Consider the following 17,553-nt stretch of genomic DNA (forward strand, 5'->3'; position numbering starts at 1 on the left):
TACCCTGCTCTGTTTGGTGCTCACAAAGCCACACTCAGGGCAGAGCACGTGCCTCTGTGTACAAGGTTAGCACACTAAGGTTACTCTTTGCCTGGGGCTACCCCTGTGCACAGCACTGGGAGCAGAGCTTCATCTCAGAACCGCTGCTGCCCCCATCTCTTCCCAGTGATGCCAGTCAGGCTGCCAGGTGTTTTCTGATAACAGATCATACATTTAAGGCCACGGGGATCCTCACGCTCACCTGGCCTGTGTTCAGCAGGAGATCAGACCTGAGGGCTTTTCTGTGTCAGTCCCCGATACAAATCCCATGTCTGTGCAGAGGAGTTGTCTAAACTTCAAGCAACATCTCTCATCATCCACATCTCCACATCAGCCCAGTGCCTCCCCTCAGCTCCCACTGCACTGCCTGCAGCCCCATAACATGTGGGCAGCAGACCCCACCCAGCATCACATTCCTGCCCCGTCACCACTATGGCTTTGTCATGTACCAGCCAGACACAAACCCTCAGAGGAAAAGGAGCTTTGGGGTACATGTACAATAGCTTTGTTTTAATGCTTTTTCTGTCAGCTGACGAACCTCCTGCAGTGCAGCTCGCCCTCATCATGCTTTGCAAATTCTGGCACAAGCTCCTCTCCACTGGAATGTTCTCACTGCACCTAAGAGAACGCACAGTTATTGTTAACAGTCCAGGGAGGAGTTCATCCTGCTCTTTAGAAATGCTCGAGTTCATATGCTGTCTCCAGAAAGGTCCCATCCCCAAAAGGGATGATGATGCTACTATTGAACCATTGCACCAGCAGCACAGGTCCCCTGGTACTTCCCAGGGCCACTCAAATTCCTCTCCATCCCACCTACATGAGCTCAGCCCGCTGCAGAACTAGGTTTGTGTGATATTCTCAGCACAGTGGGCCTTTTATTGGGTTGTCAAAGCACAAAAGTGCTGTTAGATGGGGTGCAGTTCCCTCTACTATGAGAAAAACCAAAGTTTCATGCAAGAAGCTCGGTGCTCCCAAACAAAGATGCACTGTACTAAGCGTAAGATGCAATCATTTCAGTCTTAAAACATGTTTTCTCCTACTATCAGGGAAGATGCATGAAGCTAACAACATTTAAGAGTTGGTCCTTCACCCCTGGGGTATATTATGTGTGTGAAGTGGGCATGGGGGTGATGTTCCTACACCTTCCTAGAAGGGAAAGGGGGAATGGGTTGGATTTGACGACCACAGAGCTCTTTTCCAACCTTAATGATTCTCCGACCCATGTGTGTCCACACCCCAACGACAGTGCCAGCCAACGATGCCACCAATGCCACGGCCCAGCAGGGAGCCCTGGGCACGATGCCGTGATCCCATCCCATGCCACTGATCTTCCCTTTCAACCATCACCTCCCACCATGGTTCAGCTGCCTTCTGCAGAAATAAAAGGTATTGAGAAAAATCAATGGTAATTCATTGTATCCTATGATTTTTAAAGGCAATTAAGGCTAAGACAAGGTAAGAGGTTAGCAAAATCTCTCATTCTTTAATATATTGTATTTTCTCATTAATTCCCTAATCTCGTGACAAATTCTCCCAGGCAGAGGGCCAGCTTCCTGCCCACTTGAACTCTCCCTGAGTTATGAATGAAGCAGGTAATGCCTCAGCCCGCTAACGAGCAGCCCCAGCAGCACAGAGAGGAAGGGATGCTGGGCAAACCACTGCAGCACCAGACCTACAAACAAGACCCACCTCAGCCCTGGCTGCAGCCCCCCAGCAACACGGGCCTCCCCACTGCCAGGAGCTGCAGCCCTCACTGAGGGTGGATTGCCTGAAATTACTGCTAATTAGGGATAACTTGAGATGAGAACACGTCGTACTTCCACTAATCGCCAGCATTTCTGCCTAACGCCCAGAAAATCAAAATTATTAATGAAGAAGTTATTTCAGAATCTGGAGTCTCATTCTGCAAGCTCTGGATAACAGCAGTCAGGCTTGCCAGCTAATTTTCACATCCTAACATCAGAACCCTTTAATTAATAGGGAACTAATTAGAAAACTCCTACCTAAAGGCAGCCTGAGCTCAGCTGCAGAGCTCCGCAGGCAGCACAGGGCCAGCAGCTGCGGGATGTGAGCTCAGGAGGCCTTTTAAGTCTGCTTTTAAGCTGGTTTCAAGTCAGTCGCTGTTAGGATGCCTCAACACAAGGCCTCTCTTGGAAACGCTGTGCAATGCCTCCTTCCCTGCTCCAAAACAAGGGTGAACGCCTGAGCCCCGCGTGGGGCAGACAACGTTAACAACCCAAGTATTTACCTGCTTTGTTTGAGCTCCTATCCGTTAGGAATATTTTCCATCTCTCCACCGAACTAGGCAGAGTTTTCCCTAAAAACAGCAAATATTATGGCCTTCCATTCCACAGAAATTTATTGCTATAGAGTAAAAATGCTACTGTATTCCAAACATTGGCAAGAAAGCTGGGAGCCTCAGGTCCTGCCAGCTCTTAATAAGATACACATTGAAGCTGCATGTTGCTTGCAAGTTGTATGTTTATTTAAACAAGAATTTCCAAGTGTTTGGGGACAGAGGTTGCTACAACAACTTCTTATCATTAAAAACAATGGTGCTGAAACTTTCAGGAAGGAGAATTACAAATGGAGTCACTCTGCAGAATAAATCACTGATAAACTTTCAGCGCAACCGAATTTCACCCAGAAAGAAAGTCGGGCTGGATGGATCTTTGCTCGCTCCTAATGGATGTGCACAAACCCAGGATGGTTTGGGACCTATTATGAGATGAAGTGATCTATTTGGGGATTTCAAATGCTTTAAATACAACTTTCCCTTAGTCTCTGAATTACATATTTTTCTAGCAGAGCTGGAGGTAGGACGCTTTGTCTCAGTGATCCTACAAGACCAGGAGGATTACCCAAACCTTTCCATTCACTCGCATTTAGGAACCTCTTCTGTGCCTTCCCAAAAATGACACGCAGAGAAAGGTACTCAAGGGCCGACATTCACCTTTGAAGTGATGATTGATGGAGCTTCCCAGCTTAATTGTGCCAAGGGGTATTGTCACACAATTAAAATACTGCATATGCACAAAGTCAGCTAAAGGGAACTCAAGGAACACAAGGGATTCAAGTCAGGAAACACCTGCTTGCCACTGTCCACTTCAGCCTCATTCTGACTCCTGAGCAGCACCCAGATGCTGAACAAGAGAGGCAGATGGGGCACAAGTGTCTCCTGATCCTGCCATGAGACCTGGCAGGGGATCCCCAGTCCCACAGTGGGAACCACAGAGGTCCTGGTGAGGAGCCCTGAAAGCTGCAGGGAGACCACAGAGCAGTCTGGTGTATGGAAAATTGGCAAAGACATAAAAAGCAGTAGCATCCCAGCCCACTAGCATGTTGGAAGAGAACTCACCAGATACAAATCCTTTGAGTTCACAGGAAGTCTACAGAGCTGGTGACCACTGGCTTCAGCTTCCAAATGCCAGAGCCCCACACCACAGCACGCTACCAGGACCCTCTGCCCAAATGCCAGCAAGGCAAGGAACAATGGATGGGCGTCCAACCAACAATGGATGGGCGTCCAACCAACAATGGATGGGCGTCCCCAGCACAGGGCCAGCCCTCTGCCACGGCCCCCATCCAGCTCCACTCTGGGGAGGGTGATAAGCAACCCTTCGCTACCGTGCCTAGAAAGCTGCTGGGGCTTGGTAAATATAAGGAGACACTAAATATTATTTTTGGTAAGGATTTTCATATGAAAAAAGTAAAACGCCATAAATCAAGCACAATGCTACAATCAGCACATACTTGTGAATAAATGCATCCTGTAGTACATTTCAGCATAAATTATAGCCATTTGATTTAGGCTTTGCTGCACAAAGCCATATTATTTAAATTCAGCCAGAATTGAGTCCACTCACATTGCTGCACATTTATAAAACACATTCATGATTATTGTCATAAACTCCTGAGAACTGGCTGTTGAGTTAATTTTGCCACATCATCATCTCGAGTAAACAAGACTTATTTTACATTTCTCCTCTCTTCCCCGACAATTGGCTACAAAACGCTCTGCAGAATCAGCGCCGAGGTTAAGGCTGGATTTTCTCCAGCAAGTGTGAGATGATACCTATACACAGGGTGGTACATGGAAGCTTTAAGCTCTTTGCAGGACACTGAGTGATGACATCCCCCATGCACATCCCACAGTGATACAGCAGCGCAGTGCCACTTATCCGCAAGCCACGACTGCAACATGCCTGCCCATCCATTGGTCTACATTGGTTGAGCTACATTCACACGTTGCATTTCTCCTCCAGTTTGCAAACTTTTAAGAAATTAATCCCGTCACTTCAACAAGTGTAACAACTAAATTATCATCTTGACGTGATTAAAGTCTCCGCTGCGTCTTTTCTTGGCAAACATCGCACGCACATAATTTTACTAAACGCAATAAACCAACCATAGAACTATTAATTTCAGCATGGTATTCATAACAATTAGAAACGCATGAACCTTAAAGTGATAAAAACTGAAATGAATACCAAAATAGTATGAAACGCAAGAATCCAGCTCCTCAAGCCAGGGAAAGGGTGTTAGTGCCTCATGGCTCCATAGGCATCTCAAGACAGAGTACAACTGCTGGGGACAGCCCTGGGTCTCTGGGGTGGATGTGGGCTCTCCCCAGGAGAGTGATGGTGGTGCTGCATGGGGGCACAATCGCCCCACTCACCAGGGCCATGGGATCTGCACTCAAAGAGGCTCTGCTTGCTCCTCGAGCTGCCCAGCATGCGGCTTGCAAAGACCCCAAGATGGCCCCTCTTTGCTCCGAAGAATGGAAGGAGTGAGAAGTTCTATCATTTCATTTTCTTCTAACTTTGCTCATTTCAGCAACTGGCCTCCTTTTCCAGGGAAGAAGGAAAAGAAAAGCAGCACACACACACACAAAAAAAAAACCACCCTAGACATTAAGAATTTGATCGAAAGCCAAAAACAACCTTTGGTATCAAGGCATTCTTGAGCTGCTTTGTTTATAGATACCAAAATACACACACCATCCCACACTGCTGTAACCACTTAGAGCATAAAACACTTCCATAAAGAGCAGCCCGTTGTTACAAATCACACACACTGCTGCATTTCCTAGGTAATAAACACCAGGGAGCGAGAGGCAAGGCTCTCCACCAGACGATAAGGGAAAAGCCATTGTTCCTGGGGCTGGGAGGGCCCGGAGCCCACCACGCGCCAGCTTGCTTTTCTTGGAGCGTCCTCGTTCAGAGAATTCCACACGGACTGGACTTCTCTGCATTTCCTTTCCCATTATCGCCGATTGCCAAAAATATTTGCGCAGTGATGGAATCTGCCTGCCAGAACGAGAGCAGGAGGAGGGAGCTTGGCTTCAGCCTGACCCCGAGTCAGGAGAGGTTCTGGGTCTCCGTCGTGAACTACTGCCGTGGAGCTGGCAGCAGCCCAAGGCTGCCTAATGAGAGCAGCCCAGCGGGTGCCTCCCTCCCACCGGCCCCCAGCATGGGCCACAGGGATCCCATGGAAGCTGCGAGAATGTTTCCACTTTGCCAGGGCACAGTAGGGAAACTTTTTGGAGAGAGAATAATATATATATATATATTTTTTTTTTGCTAAATGCCTCCACATCGATGCCCACAAGTAGGAAAAACTACCCAAAGAGCTGCGCAGAAGGGCACAGAGGAGGCCGGAGAGACAAACAGGAAAGAGTTGGAAATTTCCAGGGCATTGTTTGAACCTCAAGACAGAACATTCTGATCTACTTTTTACTGTTTTGATGTTACGTTTCGTGTTTTAAAACACTCCGTGCCTTTTTTTTATTATTTATTTTTAACAGAGAGGCTGCAAAGACGTCAAAAGAATTCAAATGCACCGACTGCTATTTATTTGGCTGTCCTGCTGTATTTCTGATCAGCAGTGTTGCTATTGGGATAGAAGCGAGATGCTCAAAGCAAGGCACCCACCCTGAGGCTCTGAGCTGCCCCAGGACACCGTGGGGCAGAGCTCTGCTGCAAACGTGTCCTGGATGCTTGCGATGCTTCTGGCAACAGCCACGGCCTAAATATTTGTTGAGGAGGAGCAAATGTCTTTGTCTCTCAGGACAGAGAGACTTTTCTTCTGCATCTGCTCAGACAGTTATATGTCTTTGTTGCTGCCAGTTGGAAGCTGCAGCGTGCAGACCAGGCCCTCCCAGAGCAGGATGAATTGGAACTTGGGCAGAGGAGCACATTGCTGAGCCCAGGCCCTCACTGCCAGCTGACGCCCCGCACTCACCATGCTCCCCCAGCACCCCATGGCCATGCCTCCATGCACTGCTGGGGAGCTGCATCCTCCTCTGAGCACAGCGCCCACTGCCCCTCCCAGGGAGCAAAACTGCTCTCTGTGCTGACACTCACAGCACCTGAACCATAGCTGAAGGGAAAATGGTTTTAAAGTAAGAGAGAGAAGATTGAGATTGAATACAAGGAAGAGTTTTTTTTTTTTACAGTAAGGGCAGTGAGGCAGTGCACAGGGTGCCCAGAGAGGTGGTGATGCCCCATGCCTGGGGATACCTAAGGTCAGGGGACAAGGCTGGGAGCACCAATGGAGCTGTGGGTGTCCCTGTGCAGTGCAGACAGTGGGAACAGAGCATCTTTGGGGGGGTCCCTTCCAACTCAAACAGTTCTATGATTCTAAACTGAGCATTTCCCATACCACCAGCATCCTGAGAGCATTGTACAACTCCCAGTCCTGGCTCACATCTTAAGCCAAGGGGTATTCCACTGCAACACTTAAGGAAGGCAGATCAGATTTTTTCACCTATTTAGATAGTCATCTTAGGAAGTATTGCCATGCCCCCGGGACCATGCATTAATGGATTCCCACCACTCTTAGGAGAAAGGTGAGAGGGTGCCTAACACCCTCTAATACAGTCTCCGTGCCCTCAGGTTGGAGACTAGGATGCTACAAAGCTGACTTTACCCAGCTTTCACATACTGGGGGAAAGAAAACGGGCTTCTCAAAGACAGGCAGCCCCAAGAAGACATCCCACCACCAAGCAGCCAACCCCCACCTCATACGATGTGCTGTCAGCATGCGAGCTCCTCGTGCAGCAGGGCAGGATGTGACAAGTATTTGTGCATTCTGCACTCCGGCCAGTTTTGCTTTTTATTGTCTAGCCCTTCAAGCAGATATCTGAGCTGTCAAAACATAACGTCTCCTGATGATAAAAATACTCCACAAAAGAGCTTCAGTGTGAGACGCCCAGGGAGGCTTCAGCGCACTGAGGGTCAGTGCTGTCCCCGGTCCCTCCCCAGAGCTGCAACAGAACAATTAGTCTCAAGTGAAAAATCAACCACAGAAGTTGATTTTTTTTCTCCCCCCTCTTCCACTTCCACAGATCACCTTCTGCTCCGAACATGGAAACCATATGGCAGACAGGTCCTATCCCCTGCCAAGAAATTCCTGCTTGATGAGATCCCTGTAGCTATCACTGAGGCTACATGGGCTTCCAACAAGGGAGTTCAGCTCTGCCGCAGACAAACTCTCCAAGCAACCTGGGGAGGAAGAGCAGGGGCCGAGGTGCCAGAAGCTGTGCTATAGCTGTTGCCTGTTGAGAGTAATTGCCCTCAGAGGGAGCACTGTCACACTTACATCTTTATTCCCGGCCCTCCAGTGGATGGGGGCTGTGGATTCACCATGCTCTGCTGCTGCAGCAGTGAGACACCTCTGGGCGAGGTGGGACCTAACTGCAGGCATTCTCCATCCAAGGAGCGTGGATGGAAGGCACAGAGATTGCTTCCCTACACTTAAAGAGGCAGATGTTCTACTGATGTATAAAGCCCAGGCTCTGAGAAACACTGAGAACTTCACTGCCCTGACAACTTGTGAATCAATTGCTCACAAACAAGTTTATAGAGAAATAGTTGCCCAGATTCAGTCACATACTGGGGAGCTCCATTGAACACTGAACAAATCCACCTGGTGACCTAAGCCAGGAAGAGACAACTGCAAGAAGCAGAGAAGCAGATCCCAAATCACCCAAAGCTGGGGGCAGTTGGGGCAGAGCCCCACACAGTGAGGCTTTATGGAGACTTCAGACCTCCTGGGGTGCAGGCACCACTTCTCACGCTATGTTTTCTCCCAGAACCAGGGCTGATGTGGGAAGAAGCGAGGTGGATGGAGTAATCAGCGTCTTCAGTGCCTGCCTGGTGAAAGGGACAGAGGCTATCAGGGGGGTCAACGCTGCCACACAGGGTGCTGCCTCTTACCTACACCCACATCTTGTTTGCAGGGTGTTTCTGATGAGCACCCATTAGCCAGCAAGAAAACGATGTGCAAATACAAGTGTTGGCAAGAGGGAAACACCAACTAAAGCAACAACAAAGGAAGAAACAGCCTTGCCACAGACACATCCCAGTGCAAGCCATACCTTGCTATTGCCAGCTTGGGCTGATGGGCTCAGGGCTCAAACCCAAGGGCAGACCACCTCCCTCATGTTTCCTATCCCTGTATCACCAGGCTGGGCTGGTGTGTGGAGCAATGTCACTTGCCTATGGGGCCACCATCAGCCCCGGGCACAGAGCCCTCCCCAGCTCTCCCTTAAGGGGCCATCAGGGCCAGGTTTGCCAGAGAGCTGGAAAGAATAAAAAAAAAAAAAATCAATGAAAGCAGTGCAGTCAAAACAGTTTCTGGCAGAGCCCACACCATCCTGAAGTGAATATTACTCGGGACTAAATTGTTTTCCTTATCTAGCAGTTTGTCCTGAGGAGCTGGACTTAGCCTCCCAGCGAACCCAATAAGTCTTTCAGTTTGACTGGAAACTCCACATTTTTCCTTTTTAGAAAAATGTCACAGACATTCCTCCATTTCATTACTCTTCACTGCTTCTCCTTTCCCTCCTATTAAAGCACTAGCAAGGGGAGGCTTCGGCAAGAGCCAGCCCAGAGCTGGACACCGGCCCAGACCGTCTGGACATGGCTCAACACTGGAAAGACCTATTGTTTTGCTTGGCAGGCTACTGGTATTTTTCCTTATGCCCAGAAAGGCTGCGCCAATTTACAGCCGGTGACCTAGGGAGGGGGAGGAAGAGCCAGACCCAGAGTCCACCCTTTTCCCCTCCAGTAATCTCCATCAGCCGGAGGCACTCACACTCCCTCCCCCAGAGGACACGGTGCATCATCTGGAAAATGAACTCCTGCATGCGGAGCAGCAGCTCCCTCCCTCCTCACCCCCCCCCCCCCCCCCCCCCCCCTCCCCCAGGTACCCTGTGCCCCTCTGGCCCATGTCTATCACCCAGCCCAGATCTGACCCTCGCTGAGACCTGGGCCGCAGGTCAGCCCCAACCTCCCCAGCTCCTCCCATCCTCACAGGGATCCCAGCCCCATGGGAGCCCTGGGGGATGCTGAGCACATCCTGCTCCCACCCCGGACCAAATCCCATTAGCACGGCCAAGCCGATGCTATCTCAGTACTTTCAGAGCCAGGGCAAGCAGGAAGCACAGGGCTGTGGGAAAACTAAACAAGGAAGCTGGCCAAGGTTTCCCACACCAACAAGCAGGTTTGCTCCCTTCTCATTTAAAGCACTGGGCACAAGATCAGGTCAGGCCTCGCCTTATCACAAGTTCTTTCTTTCAGGCCCTGATACCATCAGTAGCATCCACCACCCTACTGCTCCCAAGGCCACAGCATCCCATGGCCAAAGTCCCCCTGCTTGCCACACAGTCAAGGCTCATCCCTGCCCCTCACACCATGTGGTCCTCACCCAGGTGGCTTAGTGCATTCAGTTCTGGGGGATTTTCATGCAGTTTCCATGACAGGAGGAGAACAAGAGCTCTTCCCCACCCAACCACTTGAATCAACACCATGAATCTCCTGGGTTGCCCATCAGCAGTAGGAATGCAGAGTGAGTGATCTGCACACCATCTCCAGCATCAGCTGGAATGCCCTGCAGTGAAACACTGCCCCGGTGCAGACAGCAGCTCTAACCTCCTGCAAGCAGGGCCACATGGTGCAGCAGGCAGGGAAGGAGCTGGCATCCCAGGTACATGTCTGCCACTACCCCAACCCATCCTAGCCTCCTTCAGGGGCATCAGAGCAAAGGAAGAGTCAGCACTTCAGCAGTCTGAGGCTCTCCTCAACTCCTAAATCACTGTGTTCCTTCCTTAAAACTAGCGTAGCTTTAATCCCTGAGCCCCAGGGATTGTTCCTGGAGAGCACTTCCCACTGCACCAGGGGAAACGCGACAGCGCTTTGAAACCTCCCCAATACGTAGCAGGATGGTGACAATAAATACTGATCATTGCTCTAGTTCTGTGCTCCGTCCACATTCCCCCACGCTGCATACAGAAAAGTCTCAGAGGGAGACTCCCATGGCCAGAGATACGGATGGAAATGAAAGGAAGGTGAGTGAAAACAGGGCTAATCAGAGAGGAAATGGCCCTTGTAACCCAGCCAAGTCAAACTCTGATTATCTCATGGATTTCAAGTGCTGCTGAAGCAGGAAAGCTTTAAGAGCACATGCGGTAATTGTCTTGCAAATAGGAAGGAGCTGGGCTTTCCTCCTCTGCTTTGGAAAGGACAAAGCAGGATGCAATACATGGCTGTCAGTGGGGGTCATGGCACCCTGCACAAAGCCCACAGCCAGCTCTGCTAATTGAGAGCCCCCTGAAGGATGTGCCACCACACCAAGCCCAGCAGCTGCTCTAGAACATCTTGGGGAGGGGGGGGGGTCAATCCAGCATCCCACATTTTGCTTCTGTAGTCTTTCAAGAGGTGATCACTTGGTACCCCAAGGCATCCCCATGACTGCAGGGACTGTCCACCCTCTCCTTCTGGAGGCATCCATGCTTCGGTGGGGGTCTGCTGGGTGCAAGAGAAGCAAGTTGTGACTGCTCCTCTAACCAGGGAGCTCCTTCCTGACTCCTGTTCTAAGCATTTACCAAGGGAGCCGGATGCACTGGCAGCAATCTGCAACAAGGAACCTCAGAGCTAGAGGCAGAGAGCTCCACAAGACAGAAAGCAAACACTTCTCATCCTGCTGTGAACTCCCTTACAGTGACTCAGTTCTGCCTACAGCGTACGGACAGCTCAGGAGTTGCTGCAGAAATGGGATAAATAAGAAAACAGCACAGAAGCCAGCAACACTGGGAATGAGAAGAGCCCAGGCTCAGAGAACAAGTTGGGTTCAGTTAACCTCACGGCCCATAAGTATCTCTCCTGCAGCTGGTTGCACAAACACCAAGGGGTGCATTGGAGACACAGTTCTCCCCAGCCAGAATATTCCTCACTGGGAACACAACAGCAGGAGCACAGCTTCCCCACTCACACCCCAGCAGAGCTCTGCACACCTCCAACGCATGAGAGCATCTTCCCCTTTGCACATGGGAAGGCCCAGGTGTGTCACAGTGTTCCAGGAGGTCCGCTGCAGCGAACAGAAAAGTGGCTCACACAAAGGAGTGCTGTAAGTATAATCTTAAGTACACATACAAAAACAAATTGTGATTTTCTACATAGAAGATCAAATAATATTTCGGTTACAGCTAATTACACACCCCACAAGTACATCAAAGGGAGTGGTGTTGAACAACCCTTTTGCTTTGACTTAGAGCTCGCACCAGGATTTCACGCCTGATTCTGTCACATGTTGCCTTATCTTCTCACCATTATTTAAAGATATTGGGCTCCAGGTGCAACTTCAACAACTGGGGAAGCAGCAATGCCAGCACTGAGCTCTGCCACCGACACAGCACTAATGCAGAGACCAAGCAGGTGGTTGGGAGCATGGATGCAAGGAAGTGCATTTTTTAGGTTCATAGAAACATGTGCCAGAAGGTACCCCTACATCACAACACCTCCTCCCCAGCATGCCACAGGCTTTTGGTCTTAACAGCTTGCCCTCTATTGAGCTTCTCTGGCCAAGATGCTTTGCAGAGAAGCATTCATCTTGGTTTGGAGGCGTCACTTCCCACCACTGCTCCCCACTCCATCCCCACCCCCATGGTCACCACCACCCTCCCCAGGACATGGCTGGCACCCACTCAGCTATGGACCCACAGGAAACCTGGGCTGATGGATTGCCAAGAATTACAAGAGCTCTGTGCAAATGATTTGTTACCAATTAAGGCGGAAGTCAATTAAGGCAATTGGTACAGGTTAAAAAAAAGAGATGGGTTAAGAAATTCCTAATTGATAGGGAAAAAAAAATACAAAGAGCAGCCTTCCAGAAGCACTGCATTACCAGAGGCTGAAGATGCCACGAGGTTCTGTGCATTCATTCTGCTTATGATCAAGCAGAACACCGAACTCCCGCAGCTCACAGCCCACATGTCTGCCTAAAAGACAAATACTGCCATCACTAGATGCTCTGCTTCAGTTTTCTCACATTTTCATTTCCTCCCATTCATTGGGCCAACTCTGTTGGGATTCTGACATCTGTAGGTGAGTCTGCATAACAGAGCACAACCTCCTGTATCCTCACCCTCCTTGCCAACAGCACCCAGCACAACAGTCCCAGGCACATCTACATCCAGCTCAGGCATCCTAAGCCCAAAACACCCCAGAGAGGTGGTGGTGCCCCATTCCTGGGGACATCCACCATCAGGGGTCAGGGCTATGAGCACTGATGGAGCTGTGGGTGTCCCTGTGCTCTGCAGGCAGCGGGACCAGATGGCCTTCAAGGATCCCTTCCAACTCAAACAGTTCTGAGATTCTATTTGTTGGCTGGAAATGCCCTTCGGAAGCAGCACTCCCACAGGGCTGCCTGGTAGGGCCACAGCTCACAATGCTCCCAGCAGCAGTGGGACTGGGCTGCATGCTTCACGTGGGGCTAATCATTTGCCCACTATGAAGGATGCCTTCCTTGGTGACATTTTTAACACTGATTTGAAGGAGCATATTGCCCAGCTGGAAATGAGAACCCATCAGACGATAGCATACATGGCAGGTCCTGGTCAGTAAGTAGAAAGAATTGGGGTTTATGGCTCAATAAATCATTGAACTCTCAATTAGATGAGTAGCTTAATTAGTCTGCTGGATTTAGCATCCTACCTCTTTTGTAAGATCATATTCTTTTAATGGCAACACAGCAGTTACGCAAGAGCCTGACAGATTATGCTTCCTTTCCTTTAATTCAGGATCTGAGCTCAAGCAGATGGGACAGCGCATCTCAAATTCACCAAATTGCTCTTAAAATACAACGTGCTTTGGCTTTCCATAGATTACTCCAAATAAACAGCATTACATCAAACCTCTCCTCCATCGGACAGAGGATTTGCCTCACAGCTGTGACTCTTACAGATAAATGAGATATACTGGAGACCTCAGAGAGATGGAGCCTCACATAGCTTCCAAAGCCTTCAGAGTAACCCCTGCAAAGCAAAGCTGGGGCTAAACCTGCCCCCTGCACAGCAGAGATCAGTGACATTCCCAATGTTCAGAAGAAGGAGAGAGCTGTGCTTCTGTCGAGGAACTCACACACAAATCACTGCAATTAACAGCCCACAGCAGGAGAGGTGCATGCTGAAGTGCACGGCTGCTCACAGCCCTTGAAAGCCAGGCAGGAGTGTTTGGCTAAGGAGGTGTTTGCTAGTTTACAAACTAATCATGCATTCACATAAATACTGCCAAAGAGCTGAGATAAACAAAGCCTTTGACATGAAATAGACCAGACATTTCCCATCCTGGTCCAAGTGCAGATTTCCAACAGGCAGCACACAGCAGTGTGACCCAGTAGCAGCACTGGGCCCATGGCACGAGCATCCCACCAGCCCCTGTGTGCACGGGGGGCTGCAGGGGGAGCTGGACACTGAGCCTGGGGAAAGGAAGGCTATGGGAAGCATTCTGAAGGGATCAGCCGTCCTGCTCAGCTCTCTGAAGCCACAGGGACTCATAGGTGTCCAACCTTTTGGTGTGCCTGGGCCACAGGGAGTGAAGAGGGATTGTCACAGGCTGCACCTACTGAGGTTGCTCTGAAAGTAACACCTCCATACAATCTACAACAGGCAGAATGAGCAGAGTAATTGCTCGATAGAGCAAGTTCTCAGCTACAAAACATTTATCAGCATAGGCACCACAATTAGCAGTGCATTTTTGCCAGCTATGAACAAGAGCCTGCATGCCACGCTTGTAAAACCTGCACCAGTGAAGGTGGCCACCATCATCACTGCTGAAATGCATCACCCAGCCCTTACTGAGCTCACATCCACTGCTGGGTCTCCATAGACACTGACTGAGCATCAATGAATGTCTATGGGGGCCATTTTATTTTTCCTGCATGGAGGAATTCCATTCCACACATTTGTTTTAGACACACTCCCATGTCAGACGCCATTCTGTCAGAGTGCCCCTCTGCTGCCATCTGTCACACAGCAACAGAATGGAATATTGGTGGGAAGGTTCAACCTCCACTGTTGTACCACCAACATTTGCCTCTGACATCATGGTACAATATCATAGGACAAGAGGCACTACTTTTGGAGCAGCCACACACCACGTACACACAAGCAGTAGTAGCTGACACTCTCAGCAAGTTCTCAAGATGCTCATCAGAGACTTTTGATGAAGTTTTACTTTTTCCTGTATTTCATCCTCGCCAATAATTGTTGACAACAGCACATGCAGCTCTGACAGCCCCGCACACACCCGGCAGCAGCCCTGAGGGTCTCTGGGTTACATCGCTCTCCAAAAAAGAAAACATTGGCAAAAGATTTGGCAACTGCAAATGCATCTTCATCTCACCTTCGTTGCTGCAACTTAGGCTGAAAAGTCTGCTTTGCAACTAAAAGCAAGCCCTTCCTGTACACCAGACTGTCTGACCCGTAACAGTGACTCCCTTTCTCTCCTCACTTCCACCCCACAGCACCTCAACAGTTACAGATCTTTCACACTCATAAAAGATAATCACCCTTCATGGGTGAAGTAGCCTCTACTTATACCACCGCAGCAGCAGGATTGATAGACGGTGCAATTAACACACGGGAGCTGCAGCAGAAGGGCTGGGCACAATCCCTACCAAAGGGAGAAGCCGGGATGCAGGCAGTGCTACACACCATGTGCAGAGCCTCGAGGCTCACAGCCCCGATGGGATCTTTGTCCCAAGGTTTGGATGCGCTCCCTCCAAACCCCCCTCCCACTTTGGACGGGACCCCCACCGTGCGCAGCTCCGCAGGGGCGTTATTTACCTTGTTAATTTCGAAGGGAGGCATTTTAATTGCTTTAAATTACCGCTGGAAAAACCGGAGTGGTCAACAATCAATCAGGCTGATTTAGCACCCCGCGCCCACCCGCTGCGAGCCGGCAATCAGCTGCCGCCACCAGATCCATTATTGATGAACTTTGCGGGTCTGCTCATTAGCTGCGAGCGCACAGCCCGACCCCGGTGAGCAGCACACGGTGCCGCTGCTGAAGTCCTGCAATGAAATCTACCGAACGTGGCCAAAAAACAGACAGGGAGGTGGCGGTGCCCCATCCCTGCAGACACCCAAGGCCAGGGGACGGGGCTGCGAGCACCGATGGAGCTGTGGGTGTCCCTGTGCGCTGCAGGCAGCGGGACCGGATGCCCTTCGGGGTTTCCTTCAACTCAAGTGGTCGTGCACCATGTAGGGTCCCCAGACACAGCCGTGTGCTGAGAACAAAGGCAGAGAGGGAAGGGGGAGCAGCACAGCTCTGAGCAGGGAGCTCCTTCCCGTCCCCTGCCCAGGAGCGTCTGGGTGGCAGCGGGCGCTCGTGTGCCATTCATCCATCAGCCCACTGATCCCATCCTTGATTTTCACGAACATCTTTGGTTTTTCATCAGAAATTCTCCTTGTTCCTCACCGGAGACTGACAGGGATCGTAAGTACCGAACCAAATGGAGAATATTAAAGCGGCTGCTGCTCTATTGCACTTGTCAGTTACTTCATTTTAAATGCTGTCTTTACTAATGATAACACCATAACACTTTAGGACCCTCAGCTAAGGACCCTCACACCTTCAAGGACTTCGACTCACTGCAGCTTCCCCTGGAAAGCCTTTCCTATCCCCAGAAGTCTCCCGTTATGAGGGCCAGGTTAGCTCAAGGTCTGAGCCCAAGGTAAAGCAGCGAGAACCATCCTTGCCTGTGCTTTAACAAGCAGGAACAGTTCGGATGCTCAGAGCTTGCACAACGTCCCCAGCGCACCGCTTATCTCCACTGTGCATCTCTGCTCCCGGGGCTGGGAGCAGGAAGCTGCAAAGTCCCGGGAGGCAAACAGGAAGGTTTTGCTCGCACCTCGCTCCTACCTCAACAACCGTTGTTTATCCAAAGCTATGCAAACTCTGTAGGCTTGGAAACAGGGCTGAAAGCCTTATGCAACCACCTAGGTGAGCCAGCGCAGCCCAGCATCGGCAGGCAGCGCTCTCACAGCAGGTCAGGGTTAGCGTCGTTCAGCCCAGAGCAAGCAGGTGGTATGAAGCTCAGGACAGAGCCAGCAGCAGGTCCGGGTGTTGAGCATCCCCACTCCTGCAGAGCAGCACCGCTTCTGCGGCGATACCACTCGTGTGGTCACACTACGCACCTGTGCGGTGGCACCACACACACACCTGTGCGGGGAGAGGCTCTTCTGAGGCTGGAGGAAGGAACCTCCACGCTCACCGACACCCCCAGCAGACACTCAGGCTGTATGCTGCAGCTCCGAATGCCCCTCCAGCCCCCCGCACGCAGAACTGCCACCTGAACACCTTCTGCCAACGACAGAGCAGACCAAAGCGAAACACGAATCTCCCTGGGACCTCTTCACCCTCTGCCCACCGAGGCCTCATCCCAGCATAGATTCCAAGCACCAACACGGGATCCTGCGCCAAGCACACGGTGCAAGCTGCAGCCGGAGCACCTCCACGCAGCGGCAGGGCAGGCAGCACACGGCACTGACCCCAGCCACGCAGAACACAACCTCAACTGCCTCAATCATCACCATTATATTCGCATCCACAACCGTTACGCTTTGATTTGTCCATTGATTTTCAAATCAGCATAGAATCGTTTCCTACCTGCTGCCGCCTTCTCCGCTGCCGTCTCCCACCCGCAGCCCCTCCGGCTCCTTTGGGGTTACTGCCCCTTCCCCATCTCCTGCCTTATAAACCCTCCCTCCCGAAAGCTCTCCTGCCCCATTTAGCACATTAGGGCTTCCTCCTCCAGTAAGAAACCATTGGTTCCAGGGCACAGCTGCTGCCAATTACCACTACTTAACTGGCACATTAAACACATAGTAAGGAATTAGGAGTTTCAGTCTGCACTCTACTTAACAATAACAAAGTCACTTGACCTTTTTTCAGCCACCACAATGGCTGTGTAAGTGACTGCTTGACAAATGCGCTTTGTAATGGTCTCTGTTCTTTCTCATGCGACTGGTGGAACAGTTAATATCTTGAGTCACAGCATTAAGACGAGTGCTCGTGATTAATTTAAGATGTCAATTAATCACCCCAAATGGACTGGTTTGTCATCACTTCCTAATGGGAAGATGTTGATATGTCCCACGGAATCCGTAGCAGGAGCTGAGGCTGCAGCCCTCGCTCGGAGCCGTTTAGAGCCGCGTGTTTGTGTGCAGCG

At 50.5% G+C, this 17,553-nt stretch overlaps 1 long non-coding RNA gene across 3 annotated transcripts; it reads right to left on the reverse strand.

Annotated features, from left to right (window-relative positions):
• Positions 1–528: 528 nt before the first annotated feature.
• LOC121106896 lies at positions 529–17,059 on the reverse strand. 3 transcript variants are annotated; one of them, XR_005840162.2, is made up of 4 exons: positions 3,398–3,518; positions 2,288–2,356; positions 1,242–1,410; positions 529–657 (listed from the first exon to the last, which is right to left on the reverse strand). It is a non-coding gene; the product is annotated as an uncharacterized LOC121106896 (long non-coding RNA). The 3 variants fall into 3 exon arrangements; XR_006931563.1 differs by lacking the exons at positions 2,288–2,356; positions 3,398–3,518 and adding an exon at positions 16,992–17,059; XR_006931564.1 differs by lacking the exon at positions 2,288–2,356.
• Between the last annotated feature and the right edge of the window lie 494 nt (positions 17,060–17,553).

The sequence above is a fragment of the Gallus gallus genome, chromosome 15 (genome assembly GCF_016699485.2).
Source record: "Gallus gallus isolate bGalGal1 chromosome 15, bGalGal1.mat.broiler.GRCg7b, whole genome shotgun sequence".
Classification (NCBI taxonomy): Eukaryota; Metazoa; Chordata; class Aves; order Galliformes; family Phasianidae; genus Gallus; species Gallus gallus.